Here is a 17,921-nt window from a genome sequence, read left to right on the forward strand (position 1 = left end):
AAATTCATCTGGTGCAACAAAAGGTCAAGAATAACAAGAAGCTGATGAAAAAAATTAAAGAAAGGTTGTCTAGCTCTATCAGATCTAAAACTATGCTATAAAGTAGCAGGCATCAAAACTGTCTGGTACTGATTAAGAAATAGAGTAATGACCTTTCTGGAGAACAATTTAGAATGATACCCAAAGGGCATTAAAAATGTATATCCCCTTTGATCTAGCAATGCCACTACTGGCTCTATATACCTGAAGAGATAATGAAAAAGGGCAAAAACATATCACTTGTACAAAAATATTCATAGCAGCTCTGTTTGTGGTGGCAAAGAATTGGAAATCAAGGGGATATACATCAATTAGGCAATGGCTGAACAAATTGTGGTAAATGTATGTTATGGGACACTATTGTTCTATTAGAAACCAAGAGGGATGAGATTTCAGAGAAACCTAGAAAGACTTGTGTGAATTGATGCTGAGTGTGATGAGCAGAACCAGAAACTCATCACACAACCTAATAGTCACATAGGGGTGATGATCAACCTTAATGGACCTGCACATTCTGTCAGTGCAATAATCAGAAGGAGATGGAGAATACCATCTTTATCCAGAGGAAGTACTTTGGAGTTTAAACAAAGAACAAAGATTATTACCTTCAATTTTAAAAAAAATTGTCTTATGTACTACATATTTTTAAAATTTCTAATATTTTATTTCTTTTACTCAAGGATAGTTTTTCCCCCCTCAACATATTCAATTTTAATTAATGCATAGCATGGAAATAATGTAAAGATTATTAGCTTGCCTTCTGTGGGGGGGAGGGAAGTGAGATTGGGGGAAAAATTGTAAAATTCAAAACTGTACAATAATGATAAGTAGAAACTATTATTGTATATGATTGGAAAGCAAATAAAATTTTTATTTAAAAAAAAGAACTAGAGAAATGGATCAGTAGATTAGGATAGGTTTAAAAGAAATTGTAGTAAATGACTACAGTAAGCTACTGTTTGACAAGCCCAAAGACATAAGTTTCTTAGATAAGAACTCACTATTTGACAAAAGTTGTTGGGAAAACTGGGGAAAAAGTATGGCAAAAACTAGGTGTAGATCCACATCTAACATTTTTATGACAAAATAAGGTCAAAATGGCTACAGGATTTATACAAAAAGTGTGATCCCATAGATAAATTAATAGTCCAAGAAATACTCTTAATATCAGTTCTATGGAAATGAGGCAAATTTATGACCAAACAAGAAGTAGAGTACATTATAAACTGAAGAATGAATGATTTTGACTATATTAAATTAAAAAGGTTTTGCACTAATAAAATCAATGCTATCAAAATCAGAGGGAAAGCAAAAAAACTGGTAAACAACCTTCACTACTAGATATTCTGATAAAGGTCTCTGTTCTAAAATATGGAGATAATTGCTTCAAATTTAAAAGGTTACAAAGCATTCCCCAATTCATAAATGGTCAACAGATATGAATAGATATTTTTCAAATGAAAAAAATAAAGCTCTATAAAATGATCTGAAAAAATTCTCCAAATCATTATTGATTAGGGAAAAGCAAATTAAAACAATTCTGAGGTTGTTTGAGGTAGATGAGAAAAAAGGGAAATGTTCAATGTTAGAGAAGTTGTGGGAGGATTGGGACATTAGTGCTTTGCTGGTGGAGTTGTAAAATGATCTGGAGAGCAATAAAATAAAATTTTATGAATTATGATTTTGACTATATTAAATTAAAAAAGGTTTTACACTAATAAAATCAATACTGCCAAAACAGAAGGAAAGCAGAAATCTGGGGAAACAATCTTCACAGCTAGGAGTTCTGAAAAAGGTCTCATATCTAAAATATAGAGAGAATTACATCAAATTTATAAGGTTACAAGTCATTCCTCAACTAATAAATGGTCAGAAGCAAATAGACATTCTGGAAAACAATATGGAACTACACCCAAAGAGCAATAAAAATTTTTGTTCCCTTTGACCCAGCAATTCCATTTCTGGGTCTATATCCAGAAGAAATTTAAAAAAATTGGAAAAGTCCCATATGTTCCAAAATATTCATAGCAGTTCTTTTTGAAGTGGTAAAGTATTGGAAAATGTGAGGATGCCCATCAATTGGAAAATGGCTAAACAAGTTATGGTACATGAATACTATGGAATATTATTGTTCTTTAAGAAACCATAAATGGGGACAGTTAGGTAGTACAGTGGATAGAGCACTGGCCCTGGAGTCAGGAGTACCTGAGTTCAAATCCAGCCTCAGACACTTAATAATTTCCTAGCTGTGTGGCCTTGGGCAAGCCACTTAACCCTATTGTTTTGAAAAAAAAAAAGAAAACCATAAATGGTTGTACCCTAGAGAAGCATGGGACACTTACAGGCTCTGATACTGAAGTACCAAGAGCAATAAACAAATTAACAACCTTGTGAGATGATCAACCTTAAAAGGAAGCTGCTCCTCTCAGCAGTGCGGAGAGCTAGGACAACCCTATTAAAACAGCAATGGACAATGCTATCCTCATCCAGAGGAAGAAAAACAAAACAAAACAAAACCTGCAGTATCTAATGAACACTTTATTTAAAAATATCTCTTATGTATCTCTTTCCCTTAATCTTAACTCCTCATACCAAAAATGACCATCTGTAAACATGTTTATCACAAATATGTATGTACAATGTTAACCTTATTGTTCACCACTAAGGGGAGGTGTTTGGGAAGGGAGTATGGAAAGAAATTTGGTAATTTAAAAATATACATATGCATATGGGCGAATGTTGAAAAATATTCATGTCATGTATTTGTACAAATAAAATATCAATTAAAAAAGAAAAAAGGACTGTGTGCTGAAATTTGTTCAAAAGCTGTTTCTAGCATCTATCATTTGAACTTTACCTTTTTTGTTATTGTTTTGCTCAGTTATGCTGATGGCTTTCCTAATATTGAGACAGGTTTGAATTCTTGGTATAAAACTCACCTTATTGTATAACCTTTGTTATCTATTGCTATAATCTCCTTGCTAGTATTTTATTTAAAATTTTTGCATTCATATTCATTAAGGTAATCTCGTGGCCTTTTAAAATTCATTAGGTAGGGGTGGCTAGGTTGCCCAGTGGATAGAGCACTGACCTTGGAGTCAGGAGTACCTGAGTTCAAATCCAGCCTCAGGCATTTAATCATTACCTAGCTGTGTGGCCTTGGACAAGCCACTTAACCCCATTTGCCTTGCCAAAGGAAAAAACAAAAACTAAAATTCATTAAGTCACCTGACCTCATCTAACTTGAGGTTGTTGCTTAGACACCCAGTTAGAGAATAAACAAATAAAATAATTGTTCCATACCAGTCAGAGTCTTGTCTAAGTAAGACATGTTCTTTGGGGCAGGGTTACAGATCAATGTTTTGCTACTCCTCTCCTATCCTTTCTTCAGATACATTTCCAAGTAATCATAATTCAGAGTTAGAAAGGAATACAGAGAACCTGTCGCTCACATTTACCATGAAAGAGAGCAGTTATTGTGTAACTTGAAGGGAGGAAAAAGAGATATGACTAGCCTCCTCTCCCACCCTTTTCCAAGGGATTTTGCAGTTTTTGCCAGGTAGCAAAGTAAGAGCTTAGGTCCAGAAGCTTGTCCACGCTGTTCTCCTCAAAGTGAGGAAGCACTTGGCTAAAATTATATCTATTGCATCACTCAAGTATTATTAATCTGGAGGATGAGTTTTTCAGGTTCAAGCTAAACATCTAGTTGTTTTATTGGTTTTGCTGGTTTTTTAAGAAGGAAAGGAGGTTTTGTTGCTGTTTTATGGTGGTATCTGACTTTTCATGGTTCGTTTTGGGCTTTTCTTTGGGTTTTTTCCTTCTGCAGTTCACTTTACAGAGAAGGATACTGAGCAAATAGGATTAGATAATTTTCCCAGTAAGTGTCTGAGGCCACATTTGATCTAGATATTTGTCCTTCATTCTTGAAGAAGACAACATCAGGGAGGTGATGCCATGGCAAGCACATAAATTGGATTTGAGAGGGGGGGTGCTATGCTAAGTCACCAGTCTCACTTTCTCCTCCAGAGTCATCTGGGTCCAATGACCAGACATGAATCTCTGTCATTTTATCAAGAGAGAGAGAGAGAGAGAGAGAGAGAGAGAGAGAGACAGAGAGACAGAGAGACAGAGAGAGAGAGACAGAGACAGAGACAGAGACAGAGACAGACAGAGACTGAGAGACAGTGAGACAGAAAGAGAAAGAAACAGACAGAGGCAGAGAGACAGACAGACAGAGAGACTGGCAGTTAACTCAACAATGACTCATGCATAGCTAGAAAGCAGGCAGGAGAATACCCAAGTTTCCATTGGTATGGTAACCTATCAATTTTCTCACCTGATGCAATTTTCCATATGAATAGTTTGGAAGCCCACTTTCTCATTACACGTAAAAACAATATTCCATGTTGGTTTGTTTTAAATTTTGAGGTCCAAATTTTCTCCCTCTCTCTCTAATTCCCCCACCCCCCTGCAGAAATGGTAAAAAATATTTCAAACTAAAATACAAAAGAGAAGAGGAAAAATATATTTAATAGTCAATAAATTGAAGAAAAATCTGCAAATATATGCATTGTGCAATACCTGGAGACCAATCATTAACTTAACATTGTGAGTTGCTGGTCACGTTTCATATATTTCATTCACATTTTGTATGAGTGTCATAATTTTTCTACATTCACTTTTTTATCATTATGTGTGTATGGTTGTGGTTGTTCAATCCATTTACATTGTTGTATTCATAATGTAGACTGTTTTCTTGTCTCCGTTTACTTGATTTGGCATCAGTTCTGGTAAATATTTATATGCTTCCCTGTATCCATTATATTTGTTATTTCTTACATCACATATTATCCCCAATACATAAAATTATTATGTTTAACCATTCTACTTTGCGTCCAATTTTTTCCTATCCCAAAGTGTTACTATAAATATTTTGGTGGAAGTTTCTCCTTATTAATCACTTCTTGGGGGTAGAAGTCCAAGAATGGAGTCTCTGGGTCAAAGTGTATGGCCATTTTAGTCATTTTATTTGCATAGTTCCAAATTGCTTTCCAAAATGGTTGCAATGCATGCAATGCATTGTTTTTCCTACCAACAATATATTAGCGTATTAGTCATTATACAGCCCCTCGGACATTGAGCATTACCATTTTTGCTATCTTTGTCAATTTGCAGAGGATCAAGTAAAATCTCACGATAGTTTTGATCTGTACTTTTCTTTTGCAATAAGTTACAGAACAAGCTTCAGACGTTTAGCCTCTCCACATAGCTCTAGCTCAATACCTAACTGACAGGGGTTGACAGAAGATTAAATCTGATGGTGAGTCATTCATAGCCAGAAGCAAGCAGAGACTATCTGGCCATGCCCATGTTTACAATGATATAGTATCTTAACATGCTCCAAAAGAAAGTTGAGAACCCCTTCACTACATAATGGTCAACAAAGGACTAGGCCAAATAATATAAATATTCTATTTAGATTTCACAAAATTTTTATGTGAATAACATATAACAGCAATGCCTTTTTTTAGAGTGTTTTTTTGTAAGGCAAATGGGGTTAAGTGGCTTGCCCAAGGCCACACAGCTAGGTAATTATTAAGTGTTTGAGACCGAATTTGAACCCAGGTACTCCTGACTCTAGGGCTGGTGCTTTATTCACTGCACCACCTAGCCAACCCAACAATGCCTCTTTTGAACATGTACTTAATGCTAAAATGGTATGTAGGAATTTAACTAAATTGAAACTTTCTTCAGAGAGATTAGGATTATTTTGGGGGACATACTCCTGAAGTCCTGGAGAAGTAGTTATATTTTTTTGCTTCACTAAAACTTTGAGGTAAATATATCCCTTTGAAAAAAGTAACTAATATTGACTGTTGAAAAAGGAATTGGTATTAGTGGTCCCAAAGACTACTTATCTACTGGGACTCCTATCCTCTCCTCTTTATTTAATTATTCCATCACTCATGGTGTCTAATGTTAGAAGAGAACAGACTACAGGAACTTCATCCAGAATTCTATGGTCATGTGGTTGCAAGGAACATGCCCTCCTTGTGTTTTTTATCTCCAAGTTTGTTCTTTTCCCTTTTAGATGAAGGAGATCAGAGACATGCTACCATATAAGTTTGAAAAATCAGAAGGGTGCTCCATTATTCTGGCATTCCAGTTTTAGAGTTCTAGAGTTAGGGCATCACTTATTTCCTGAAGAGCAGGGAGAGACCTTCAAGAATCACTATCAGCAAGACCCATCTCAATAATGGTTGAGAAGAGGACTCATGCTGAAACAATGCCACTTTTGAATATGTAACCAATGATATATAGGAACCTAGATAAACTGAGTCTGCTTATTCTTTTTCCTCTCCTGTTTTCAGAAACCAAAATTATATAGTAGGAAGTATGTTCCTGAAGAGCATATGATTTATATGTTTTTTCTCACTAAATATTTGAGGTAAATATCCCCTTTGTAAAAGGCAACTGATATTAAGTAATAAAATGAGACTGACAGTCACTATTCTGGGGGCAGAGGTGGGAGTAAGGGGGAGTCACAGCTAGTGGAAACTTAACCAGATAACAGCAGAAAAGAGATAATAGGAACCTTTGGTAACATGCCCCTGGAATCTTGAGATAGATAAAGCAACTTGGCTGTAGAATAATGATTTGTAGGGTAGAACTCCACTAATATTCTCCAAATATGCCTCACCAAAGATACTGAAGAGTCTCTGAAGTTAAAGATGTTAAAATAAAATGATATTTGAAGAAAAAAGATCTCTGGGAAAAGATTGCACTGTAAGTAAGCTTGGACTGATATTTATTGTACAGAAAAGAGAAAAAAATGAAAGACAAAATATAATACCTAGTAATATCTATTTATAGATAGATGATATACAGACAAATAGATCATTGTTGTTTGTCCTTCATTATTGAAGAGGACCATGACATTGGGGAGGTGATGTCATGATTCAAAGTGAATTTAACTTAAGTGAGGCAGAACTGTACAAAATCACCAGCCTCATTTTCCCCTCCAAAATCATCTGGGTCCAGTGGCTAAATGTAGATCAGCATGACTGCAGATGTCCTTGGATACAGTGTGAGACTTTTAAACTAATGTATTTTTCAGGTCTCTGTTTTTCTGAAGCAATGCCATTCAGTTTTAAGTCTAGGATTATCTTGGGTTTTTTTGTTTGTTTTTGCTTTTGTTTTGGCAAGGCAATAGGGTTAATTAACTTGCTCAGGGTTACATAGCTAGGTAATTATTAAGTGTCTGAGGCTGGATTTGAATTCAGGTACTCCTGACTCCAGGACTGGTGCTCTATCCACTGTACCATCTAGATGCCCTAAGGCTAGGATAATCAATATAAGTATTGAAGTCAACTGACAAGTGATTGTGAGAATAAAGGGCGAATTATATCACCAAAATGTATCAACATTAAACAAAACAGTAATAATCTTATTCTTAATTTAAAAGTGAAACTTGAGACCCTCCTGGCTTACTCAAAGCTGGTTTACTACATTTTCAGTTTTATTTGTGCTCTGCTTTAAACTATAAACCAAAGCAATCATGTATCTGTGTCTGTGTTTGTGTGTGAATACACACATTCTTATATCTTCAGATTACAGTACTTTGTTTACTGACACTTGAAGATTTGTTTACTGACAGTTTGGAGGCATATATCTAACTGCAATCCAAGACTGAGAAAAATTCTTTTGTTCTCATGAGCAGAGAAATCAATCAGGATTGCAAATAAATAAATGAATAGATGAAAATGAATGAAAAAGCATTTATTAAGCACCTAATAGGTCTTTTATTGTCGATAATTTTGAGTATCAATCTTGGAAACTGACAGCTAAGATTTCCTTAGTGTAGAACATCTTTATAATAAATGTGCCTGTAAAAGTATATTATGATTCTTCATAATAAAATATTTGTAATGGAACTTCACTGGGGCCTTGAGACATGAGAACTTTCAATGAAGATCAATCATCTTCTCTCATGTTTTCTCAGCATGGGCTCAACCTGCCTTTGCAACTTGCTGAGCCTTGATTTCAAACTTCTAGAAATAACTCTTCTCCAACCCAAGAACAGTCCTGGTATGCATCTTCTTTCCCTTTTGTCACCAACATCCTCTTACCTTGAATGGACTCCTATCTTTTCTCTGCCAGTTTAAATCCCACCCATATTTTATAGCCTAAATATCAAGATCAGACTATTTTTGTGAAGTCTCTCTCTCTCTCTCTCTCTCTCTCTCTCTCTCTCTCTCTCTCTCTCTCTCTCACACACACACTCTCTCACACACACACACACACACACACACACAAATACACACCTGGAAGGATGCCTACAGCACTTCTGCAAATTGGTTAACTAGGTGGAATGGTGGTTAGAGCACTAGACACTGCATTAGGAAGACCTGAGTTCAAATTTCACCTCACACTTACTAGCTAAATGTTACTAGATAAAATCCTAAATACCCCAAACCAGGTTAAAATATTATTGGGAAATGTTGAATAAAGTAAATAAAAAACACTACATACCTTAATTAATATTATTATTCATTTTCCTGTCATTATGCAGCCAGGGATCCATTTCCATTTAAGTTTGACATCCCTCCATTAGTCCTGACCACCTCCCCTTTGTTTCTGTCCTGCAGATTCAAGAACAGTCACCTAAACTATTGAGAGAAATGAGGACCCTATTGACCTTTCCATCTTTTACTCTAATGTATTTTTAGGACTTCCAGACTTTTGTATCTATCTTACAACTGAATTTTCTTTTTATTTCTTTTTTTAATCCCCTAATTAGAGTGTGTTTATTCATAGAAGGGACAGTCTAACTTTTTCCATTTGTGGTACATTGTTTGGTAGAACTAATAGATACTTACTCAATTATTTTTCAATTAGTCATCTATATTGAGATTTCAAGTCACCAGTTGTACCACATAGCAGTGGTATCTGGGGAAGAAAGAGATCTATAAGGGCCAGGGAAAGAGTTCCAGGGTTATGGTTTAGGAATGATTGCTAAGCATATCAGAGATCAAAAACCCTTGAATTAATCTGTATTCTCAAATAATTATATTGTCTCAGTCCTAGAAGTAAGTAAGTTATGTTCCTCCAGATCAAAGGCTAACCCTGAGTGGCCACTATTTAAGTGAGACTGGTATGGTATGCAGCTATGCCACAGACATAATAGGAATGGGGTCTCTTCGTTGTATCAGTTTCCATGAGAGTCAAAATGGACTCACCTGGAGTGTTCAGGTTTTGAAAGCTTAGGGAGTACAACTCCTTTTTAGCCTGGAACTTGAGTGTTGGCTCATTCCCTGCACTTGCTTCAAGATGGGAAACTGCAGGATGGTTTAATGCAAAGATCTTGGAATTGGAAGAAACCTATGGTCAAATATTAGTTTTTGTTCCTCTTAGCTGTGTGAAATGTTTTCTGAGTTTATGAAGTTTTATCACATAAGGAGTCGTTGTTTGTCCTTCATTCTCTTTTTTTTTTAGTTTTTTTTTTTTGCAAGGCAATGGGGTTAAGTGACTTGCCCAAAGCCACACAGCTAGGTAATTATTAAATTTCTGAGGCCAGATTTGAGCTCAGGTACTCCTGACTCCAGGGCCAGTGCTCCATCCCCTGTGTCACCTAGCCACCCCTTGTCCTTCATTCTCAAAGACTTTCATGACATCATGGAGGTGATACCATGAACTTAAAATGAATTGGATTTGAATGAGGGAGTGCTGTGCTAAGTCACCAGCCTCACTTTCTCCTCTGGATCCATCTCAATACAGTGGCCAGATATGGATCAGGACCCCTGGAGATGACCCTGGATGTGAGGTAATCAGGCTTAAGTGAACCAGTGTTAAGGGAACACACTAATATTTGTCCTCTCTACAGAGCAGTTGTATTAACAGATCTTTATAAATCTAAATACTTAGTAAGAATCTGACCATGCATAATGCAACCACCGAAATAAAGGTGTGCACCCAGGATTGAATAAAGCTATGAATTTTGCAAAGGCTTTGGGAATTGTTTTAAGACAATGGTGTGAGAGAGATAGCTGATAAAGAATGAGGGAAACCCAAGCTGGGTGTGGTTTGCCCTAAAATCCTAATCCCTGTCCCTTGGCAAGTTTAGACTAGTCGTTGTTTTTCCTTAAAAATTCTGGAAGCTATCACTGAGATTAGATGAATATTATAGGAGACTAAAGGCTCAGTCTGTTGGCATCACTTCCTGGTCTTTTGATATAAAACAGTCATGAGAAAATCTGAGTATTCTTTGATTCTCAACTGGGGGATAAGGACGGGCCTCTCAGTCAAAAGAACTTCAGGTGACTAAATCAACTTAAAGTATTCCTCGCTCTCTATCCTTATTGGCTATTTGCCTACGTTGGCTGCCCACTTTTTTTATTAAATATCCAATGGTCTTTGAATGTCTTATTTTATTCCAGTGTTGAATACAATCTATCAAGGGACTGGTCAAAGTCAAAATGAGACCAGAGAGCAGGCAACTTTGTAGAATCAAATTGTTAGCATCTGATTTGTGTTTCTCTAAATCCCCAAAGAGAGAGAAAGAAACATGGGCTGCTTCTATTAAGAACAAAGTTGAAGTGAGGCAAAGATGACTGTAATCCGAGCCTCACACATCAGGATGGGTGAGATGACCATGGCTTCACTGAAGACTTTCCCCACTCCTCTTAGGGAGTAAATAGTTTTCTTAATTCTCTCTGAGCAGGAAAAGCAGAAAAAGAGAGGCCCCCAGTCATCATACTTCCCACCAATATTCTTGTCTTGATTTCTGTAGTATCTGTCCATTCCTTTGCCATGGTTTACTATAGTGCTATATAAAAGTTAATAAAGATCACTAACATTGATATGTGTATTATTATTAAGTAGACTTTAGTGATTGGGAACCACAGGGTCTAGAATAATGTAGTAAACTCATGTAAGCCATGTTATTGAGGCAGGCACCAGGTACGAAAACAGTAAAACAATGAACTCTTCTCAATAACTCCCAAACCTGGGGTTACTTCTGCCAGCTGCTCTCTCTCAGCTAGCCTGAGATGATGAGTAAGAAGTAAGGAGAAATAGTCAAAAAGAGAGAGAATTTTAAAAGTTGAACCACATATGCATACCTATTCACATACATGTACACAAAGATACATATAAAAGAGGGTTTAAGCCATTAAAATTATTAGACCTTAGAGAACTAAATTCAGTATAGGAGGCATAGGACCTGGACAATTAAAAAGTTTGCCAAAACTGTTCATTTTCCAAGAAGCTTGAATATTAATTAACCTCCCAACTATTTCCACTGTATTGAGATTCACCTTTCCTTTCTTCTTTCTCTTCCTCCTTTCACCCCTTTCCTCTTTCTCTAATATATTTTAAAATAGGTGCATGTTTATTCGTATGTGTCTCTCTCTATATGCATATATGTATGTGTGTATATGTGTGTGTGTGTGTGTGTATGAGAGAGAGAGAGAGAGAGAGCTATTATTTAGTTATTTATTCAATTTCAGTTGTATCTGACTCCATTTATGTTTTTTGGAAAAGATAATGAAGTGGTTTGCCATTTTCTTTTCCAGATCATTTTTAAAATGAGGAAATTGAAGCAACCAGGGTTAAGTGACTCTCATAGCTCACACAGCTATGTACGTGTCTAAGGGCAGATTTGAATTCAGGTCTTCCTGACTCCAAGTCCAACCCTCTAGTCATTGTACCACTTAGCTACTAGATGCATGCATTCATGCATACATACATATATGCATTCATACACACAAACACACATATAGCACCTAGGTGGTGTCTATGCACATATTTATTTATCTGTCTCCTTTTCTATCCTCCTTCCTCTCTTTCCTCCCCCTCCTCTGTTCTTCTTTCTTTTCTTTCCCCCTCACTTCCCCTCTCCCTTTCTCTCTAAACATATATATATATATGCATGCATGCTTGAATATGTTCACAAATCTCATGCACATACTTGTATTGTTTTCATATCCACATGTGCATCCATGCATATATGTAACTATATAGAACAGCTTATGAAATTTAGAGGTCTGCTAATGGACACAACTTTTACATCTATGTTAAATCAGTCCTGAAATAGTTATCCTAAGACTTTTTAGCCTGGGCTTTCAGGTATACAACAGCTTTAATACTGGGAAAGGAGTCTAAAATCAACATCATCCATATTATAATATATATGTATAATATCTATATATAAATGTATCTATATGTTTTGTTACACTGACAATACTACAGAATGTTAGGTAGAGGATGTCTTCACTTTTGCTGGCATTAATTCCTAGCCAGGGATATGCATGAAAAACAAAGTACACAACATGGAAAGAGAAGAAAAGGGAGGAAGGCTTGTAGAAAAAAGGGATGTTTTTAATACTATAGTCATGGAATAAAAGGATGACCCTATTGTCCGATATGCATTAGGCAATATGCAGTTTCTTGATAATGACAAAGATATGTTCTATACTAAATCATCCCCATACTTTTAAAGTCCCTCATGAATAATGACACCCTTGTATTATTTGATTGATAAGGGACAAGAATCCCATTATTACCACAGTGATTTTCTCAATTACAATTATTCGTCAATATTATATAGATGCGTTTTGAGAGAAATTTATTGTGATTTTTGCTGACTTCAAAGTAGAAGATAAGTCTGAAAAAATGTATTTCTCCAACAATCCTACAACTCAGAAGGGAATCCATTTCCCCCTCTGAAAGTACAGAATATGAAATTTAATTACAAAGAAAGCAAGAATAAAAACACAAAATTCCTTTGTCTTTTCCCTTTGAGCATCATTCTTCTTCCTTCAAACTGAAAAAGTACACTATTAGAAAACTTTTCTTACTGTTCTACATTTTCATGCTTTAATATTTTATCTCCTTTGAAATGTTCTAGTTTGGGTTTTCTTTTTTATGTCTAGTGATTATTAAAGCAAAGGTCACATTTTTCTAGGGCATACAGTGAATGAAACATTTTACATTTCCATATGTAGTTTTAAAGATTCTAAAACATTTAATTTGTTTTCATTAATGTAAAAGGAAAAATCTTAGTGTAACAATTTTTCAGTAAAATTGATTAACATTCCTTTGTGTGCTTCTATCCTCATCCTCCCCCAATTCTAATGAGTTAACCTTTTTTCTTGTCTTAAGTTACAGCATTACATTTTTGGAATCCAGTACTAAATCATTTTTTAAACATAAGATTCATTTACTTACCTAAGTCTACATAAATAAGTAAACATCATCAAAAAGAATTATAGGAACACCTCATTTATCTATTATCATTAAGGAATAAAGGGCTTGAAAGAAGCAAAATTTAAGGAAATGTGAAATTAATGTCTTTAAGAACCGAAACAAAGAAAAATAACTGTTTTGGAGGGAAATATAACTTATCTGTCTCAGTTAATTCATACATAAAATGTGGTGGTTATACTCTATGGTCTCTAGTGTTCCTCCAAGATCCCAATTTATATCCCTCTAAATTCTTCCTAAAATGTATCACAAACATCTCTGCTCTAATAAAGCAAATATAAAGACCATAGTTGAATCTTTACATGATAACTTAGGGATATATGTGTGTGTGTGTGTGTGTGTGTGTGTGTATGTGTTATATAATAGACATTAGATAGGGTCAGGATCTCAGAACTACTGAAATGGGAAGCACTGAGTTATGATACACAGAGAACTTCACTTTCTTGATTTTCCATGTGAATTTTGTTTTTTGCTTCCTTTCCATTCAGCTTATTTTTTAATGTAATCACTGCATCAATTTTTCTAGGCAGAATAGATGTTAGTTAGCAGCAACCTAACAAAACCCTATAAATTAGTCACATCACTATTAGTGTCTTTTAAAAACACGTTAAGTACACAGACTCCATATATACCAGTGGTTCCATTCTTTTCCAATGGAAAAAGATGCATGGATTTTGTATCAATTAATATCTTCATGCCCAGGAGCTGTTCCATGTTTTATATCATTAGCATTACCAAAAAAAACTGAGATTCTCAAAAGTCTGATTTATTTAAGTAGGAGAGTTATTATACATAGACCCTGTCCTCTAGGAAATAAAAAAACGAACATCATTCAGTGACAGCTAACACATGTATCTCCAGTATATGGGGATGAAAATAAATATCTGATTATTATATAGAAAGATCTATTGATCAACAAGAATTAATGAATTATTAGCAAGTGAATCTAAAGACCTCATTTTTTATTTCATTTTTAAGTTATTTCTTAAATGTTATTGATAATGTTAATTTCTTCACCAGGGAATTCCCTAAATCAATGAAATCTCATTCCCTGTCCCTGTCCTGGATCTTTTATCCTCCTTGATAGATGAAATTTTTATTGAATCTTACTTGTGTCAAATCTTTTTTACTTGGAATTATTTAGTTTACATTAATTAATTGTTTAATTAATCTCTGCATGAACCTTGCAAATTTGCCATCTATCTTAGGTTGTGTTTAGGCTTAGATACTCCCTAAGGTCCCTTTCAGAAATGAAATTCTTTGATTATATGCAAACCAATTATTGTTTCAGTATAAGAAATAAACTTGATGTAATTAGTACATGTAATAATAGGTACAATAAAGTGAGTATATGTCTGAATAGAGTCACAACCTACTTAAATGTTAAACACAGACCATGAGGCTTAGAATGCATTTACTTCTGCATGAGGGCAACTATCTCCACTTCCTTTCCATCTCCCTCTGGTTTTGTTGTGTTTTATAGTTCAGACCATTCTTTCCTTGCCACATTTCAAGATAGGTGACACAATGGACAGATTTCCCCAGATGGCTAAAGAAGTGTCCTTTCTATGTGATACAGTAAATAGAATTTTGGACTTGGAGTCAGGAAGACCATATTTTAACTCACCTCAGGTATTTCCTATGTGATCCTGGTCAAGGGATGTCACTTTTTTTGAATCTTTACTTTCTTCAACTGTAAAATGGGAATAATGAAAGTACCTACTTCATAGGATTGTGACCGTTAAATTTAGAAAATCTGACAATTGATGGAGTGCTTTATAAAACATTTGTCAAAGTATCTTTCCCCTTCCTTTATCTCCTCCTCCTCCTCCTCCTATTCATCATCATTATCATCATTATCCTCATCAATCATCCCCATTTATAGATTAGGAACTTAAGAAAACTAAGAGAATTTAAGTGACTTACCTGAGGCCATACAGCATTTGACTGCAAATCCAGTACGCTTTTCACTATATTATGCAAGAGACACAGGTATGAGTTCAGTGGAGTGAAGAATTTGTGCCATAACTGGATATCAGGAAAATAAATGAATTTAGGCACTTGAGTGTGACACAGAGAAACCGGGACTTGAATAATCTGGTAGTGATCATTCACCTTAGAAATTGAGATGGAGAGAGTAGTTAAAATCAGTGTTATATATTGGAAGAATCCTAAGTAGTTCTAATATTTTATCAATTGGGAGGAAAGACAGAAGTTTCTCTATCCATAAGTCCTGTAAATCCTGAAAATAGAGGCATATTATGTAATCACATGGAGAAGCCAGGTGGTAACAATGGACAGAATGTTGGGCCTGGAGTCAGGAAGATCCATCCTACTGAGTTCAAATCTGACCTCAGACAATTATTAACCCTGACCAAGTCACTAACCCTGTCTTCCTCAATTTCCTCATCACCAGTATCTTTGCCAAAAAAATCCAAGAAAATCCCCAAATAGGTTCACAAAGTGACAAGTAAAACTGAAAGAACCAAACAACAGCAAAAAATGATTAAACTGAGGTTAAGCAAATAAGGATTCATATATGAGCTGCTTTTTAATTTCTTTTGAAATTGCTGTTAAGGTATAAGTATTAGACAATATATTTTAATCTCCTATAGTAGATGATAGCTCAGCTTTAAAATTTATGGAGGAGCAATGCCTGAATTTTTATCACTAAGAAGAAACATTATATGACAGCATAATCAGAAGAAGATGAAGTAAGTCTAGCTTATAATATCTTTAGTGATACAATGTTCTGTGCTTGCCCAGAGAAAATGAATAGCTTGGGTTGGAAAGGTTAGAAATCATAGACTTACAACCTTGAAACTGTAAGAGAGCTTATAGACCACCTAGACTAAACTATACTGGAACAGAAATCATCTCTATAATGTACCTGGAAATGATCAAATAATCTTTATTTGAAGAGCAAGTGAGGGGAAAAAAAGGTTGCAGAATATATTCTATAATAGAGATCTTTGTTGCTGGAAATGGCATTAATGATTTCATTCATTATTTTGAAATAATGATGATTTTCAATTTAAACCTCAAATATTGCCACTCTGCCCCATATACATATAAAGTTAACGTGAAGGTTATCAGGCAATTTACAAAAGAAAAAAAAACACATACTCTGAATTTCTTTAATAAAATATGCAAATATAAGAAGCATAATTCTGGTGGTGCAACTTGGTCTTTTCTCTCAAAAGCCAGACTTACAGGGGGTTAAGGAGACTTTTAATTCTTCAGCAGTATGGAAATAACAGAAATTAACTCTCTGTTATTATAATAATTCAAATAAAATCCTATTAGATGTCATGCTGAATTAAGGTCCTTCTTCTCCCCAAATGAAATAGAATTTATGTGGAATAACAAGAGAACTCTACCTCTGGAGGTGAACCTGGGTTCAAATGTGCTTTCTGACTTTTACTAGCATTATATCCTTGACAACTCTCTTAATATCTTGGTGCTCAAATTCCTCACTTGTACAAAGAGAGGTTAAACTAGATGGCCTTTCAGGTCTAGAACTATGAACCTCTGATCCCATTAGTAAACTCATGCTTGGGTCCCAATTTTGGTCTTCCTATTCATGGAGGTCATATCTGATTCAAACCTTGGGCAACTGAGGGACCCATTCATGCCACTTCCTCTTGGTATGGTTGGTGGTACTTGCTTCAACACAAAAATTACAAATTATACTTTAGTATAAAAGCTCTGTTTTGCAGGGAGCTGATTTTATTGATTAAATTGAGATCAGGGATACATTTAGCTGTATAGCTAACATGCAAAATGTCAGAATCTAAATGTTAAGGTTGATTCTGATTTGCTTCTTTGCACAATAGTGGGAACCTTTGTCCTTATTATGACAACTTTAGTCAAAGTCACTTAAAATATCACCTTATTTGGAGATTGCTGACTATTGTTTTCCATTTTTATTTCTCTTTCTCTTATCAACAAAATTTCTGATGGGAACTATCCAACTGTGTAGGCTGCTGTGGTCAAAGTATTTGGAACGTATTTTTCCATTGTCTGGACTAAACCAGTGGTGCCTTTCCTTTGCTCCAGGGAAAGTGGCTTCCATGCATGGTGTGTGCTGACTAATCTGACTTTGTAGAGGATAAGAGCTCCAGGGAAATGCCACCTTTAGTAGAAAAACTAAAGAAGGAAAAATAGAATAATCCACGAACTTTAGAGATGAACTAGAAGTGTGTAAAACAGGCCGGGTGGAGTGTTGAAAATATATTTGCTTTATGTTAAATGATTCAAATAGAATCTCCATAAAATATGATTGGCTAGTTGAGTTTAGCTTTACAAAGGATGTAGCTTCATTGATTGTTAGCTCTAAGGGGCCATCAAGGTAGTCAAGTTCCTTTATTTCAGGCAGGAGGACAACTGAGGTCCTAAGAACTAAGCAAAAGAAACTGATGTCCTCAGATCCCAGGGTCAGCACAATTTTATTACCATTATGCTGCCATGATATATGCTGCATTTGACCTAAATCATGTAGTAGCCAAATTTTTTTTTCTAAATCTATTTGGTATGAATGAATCACATCTGTGGTCCTAAGTATCTTTTGAAACTATTCAAGGTTGGCAATGACAGTAAAATAAGATGAGAGATTTGTA

Source organism: Macrotis lagotis, chromosome 7, assembly GCF_037893015.1.
Source record: "Macrotis lagotis isolate mMagLag1 chromosome 7, bilby.v1.9.chrom.fasta, whole genome shotgun sequence".
NCBI lineage: Eukaryota > Metazoa > Chordata > Mammalia > Peramelemorphia > Peramelidae > Macrotis > Macrotis lagotis.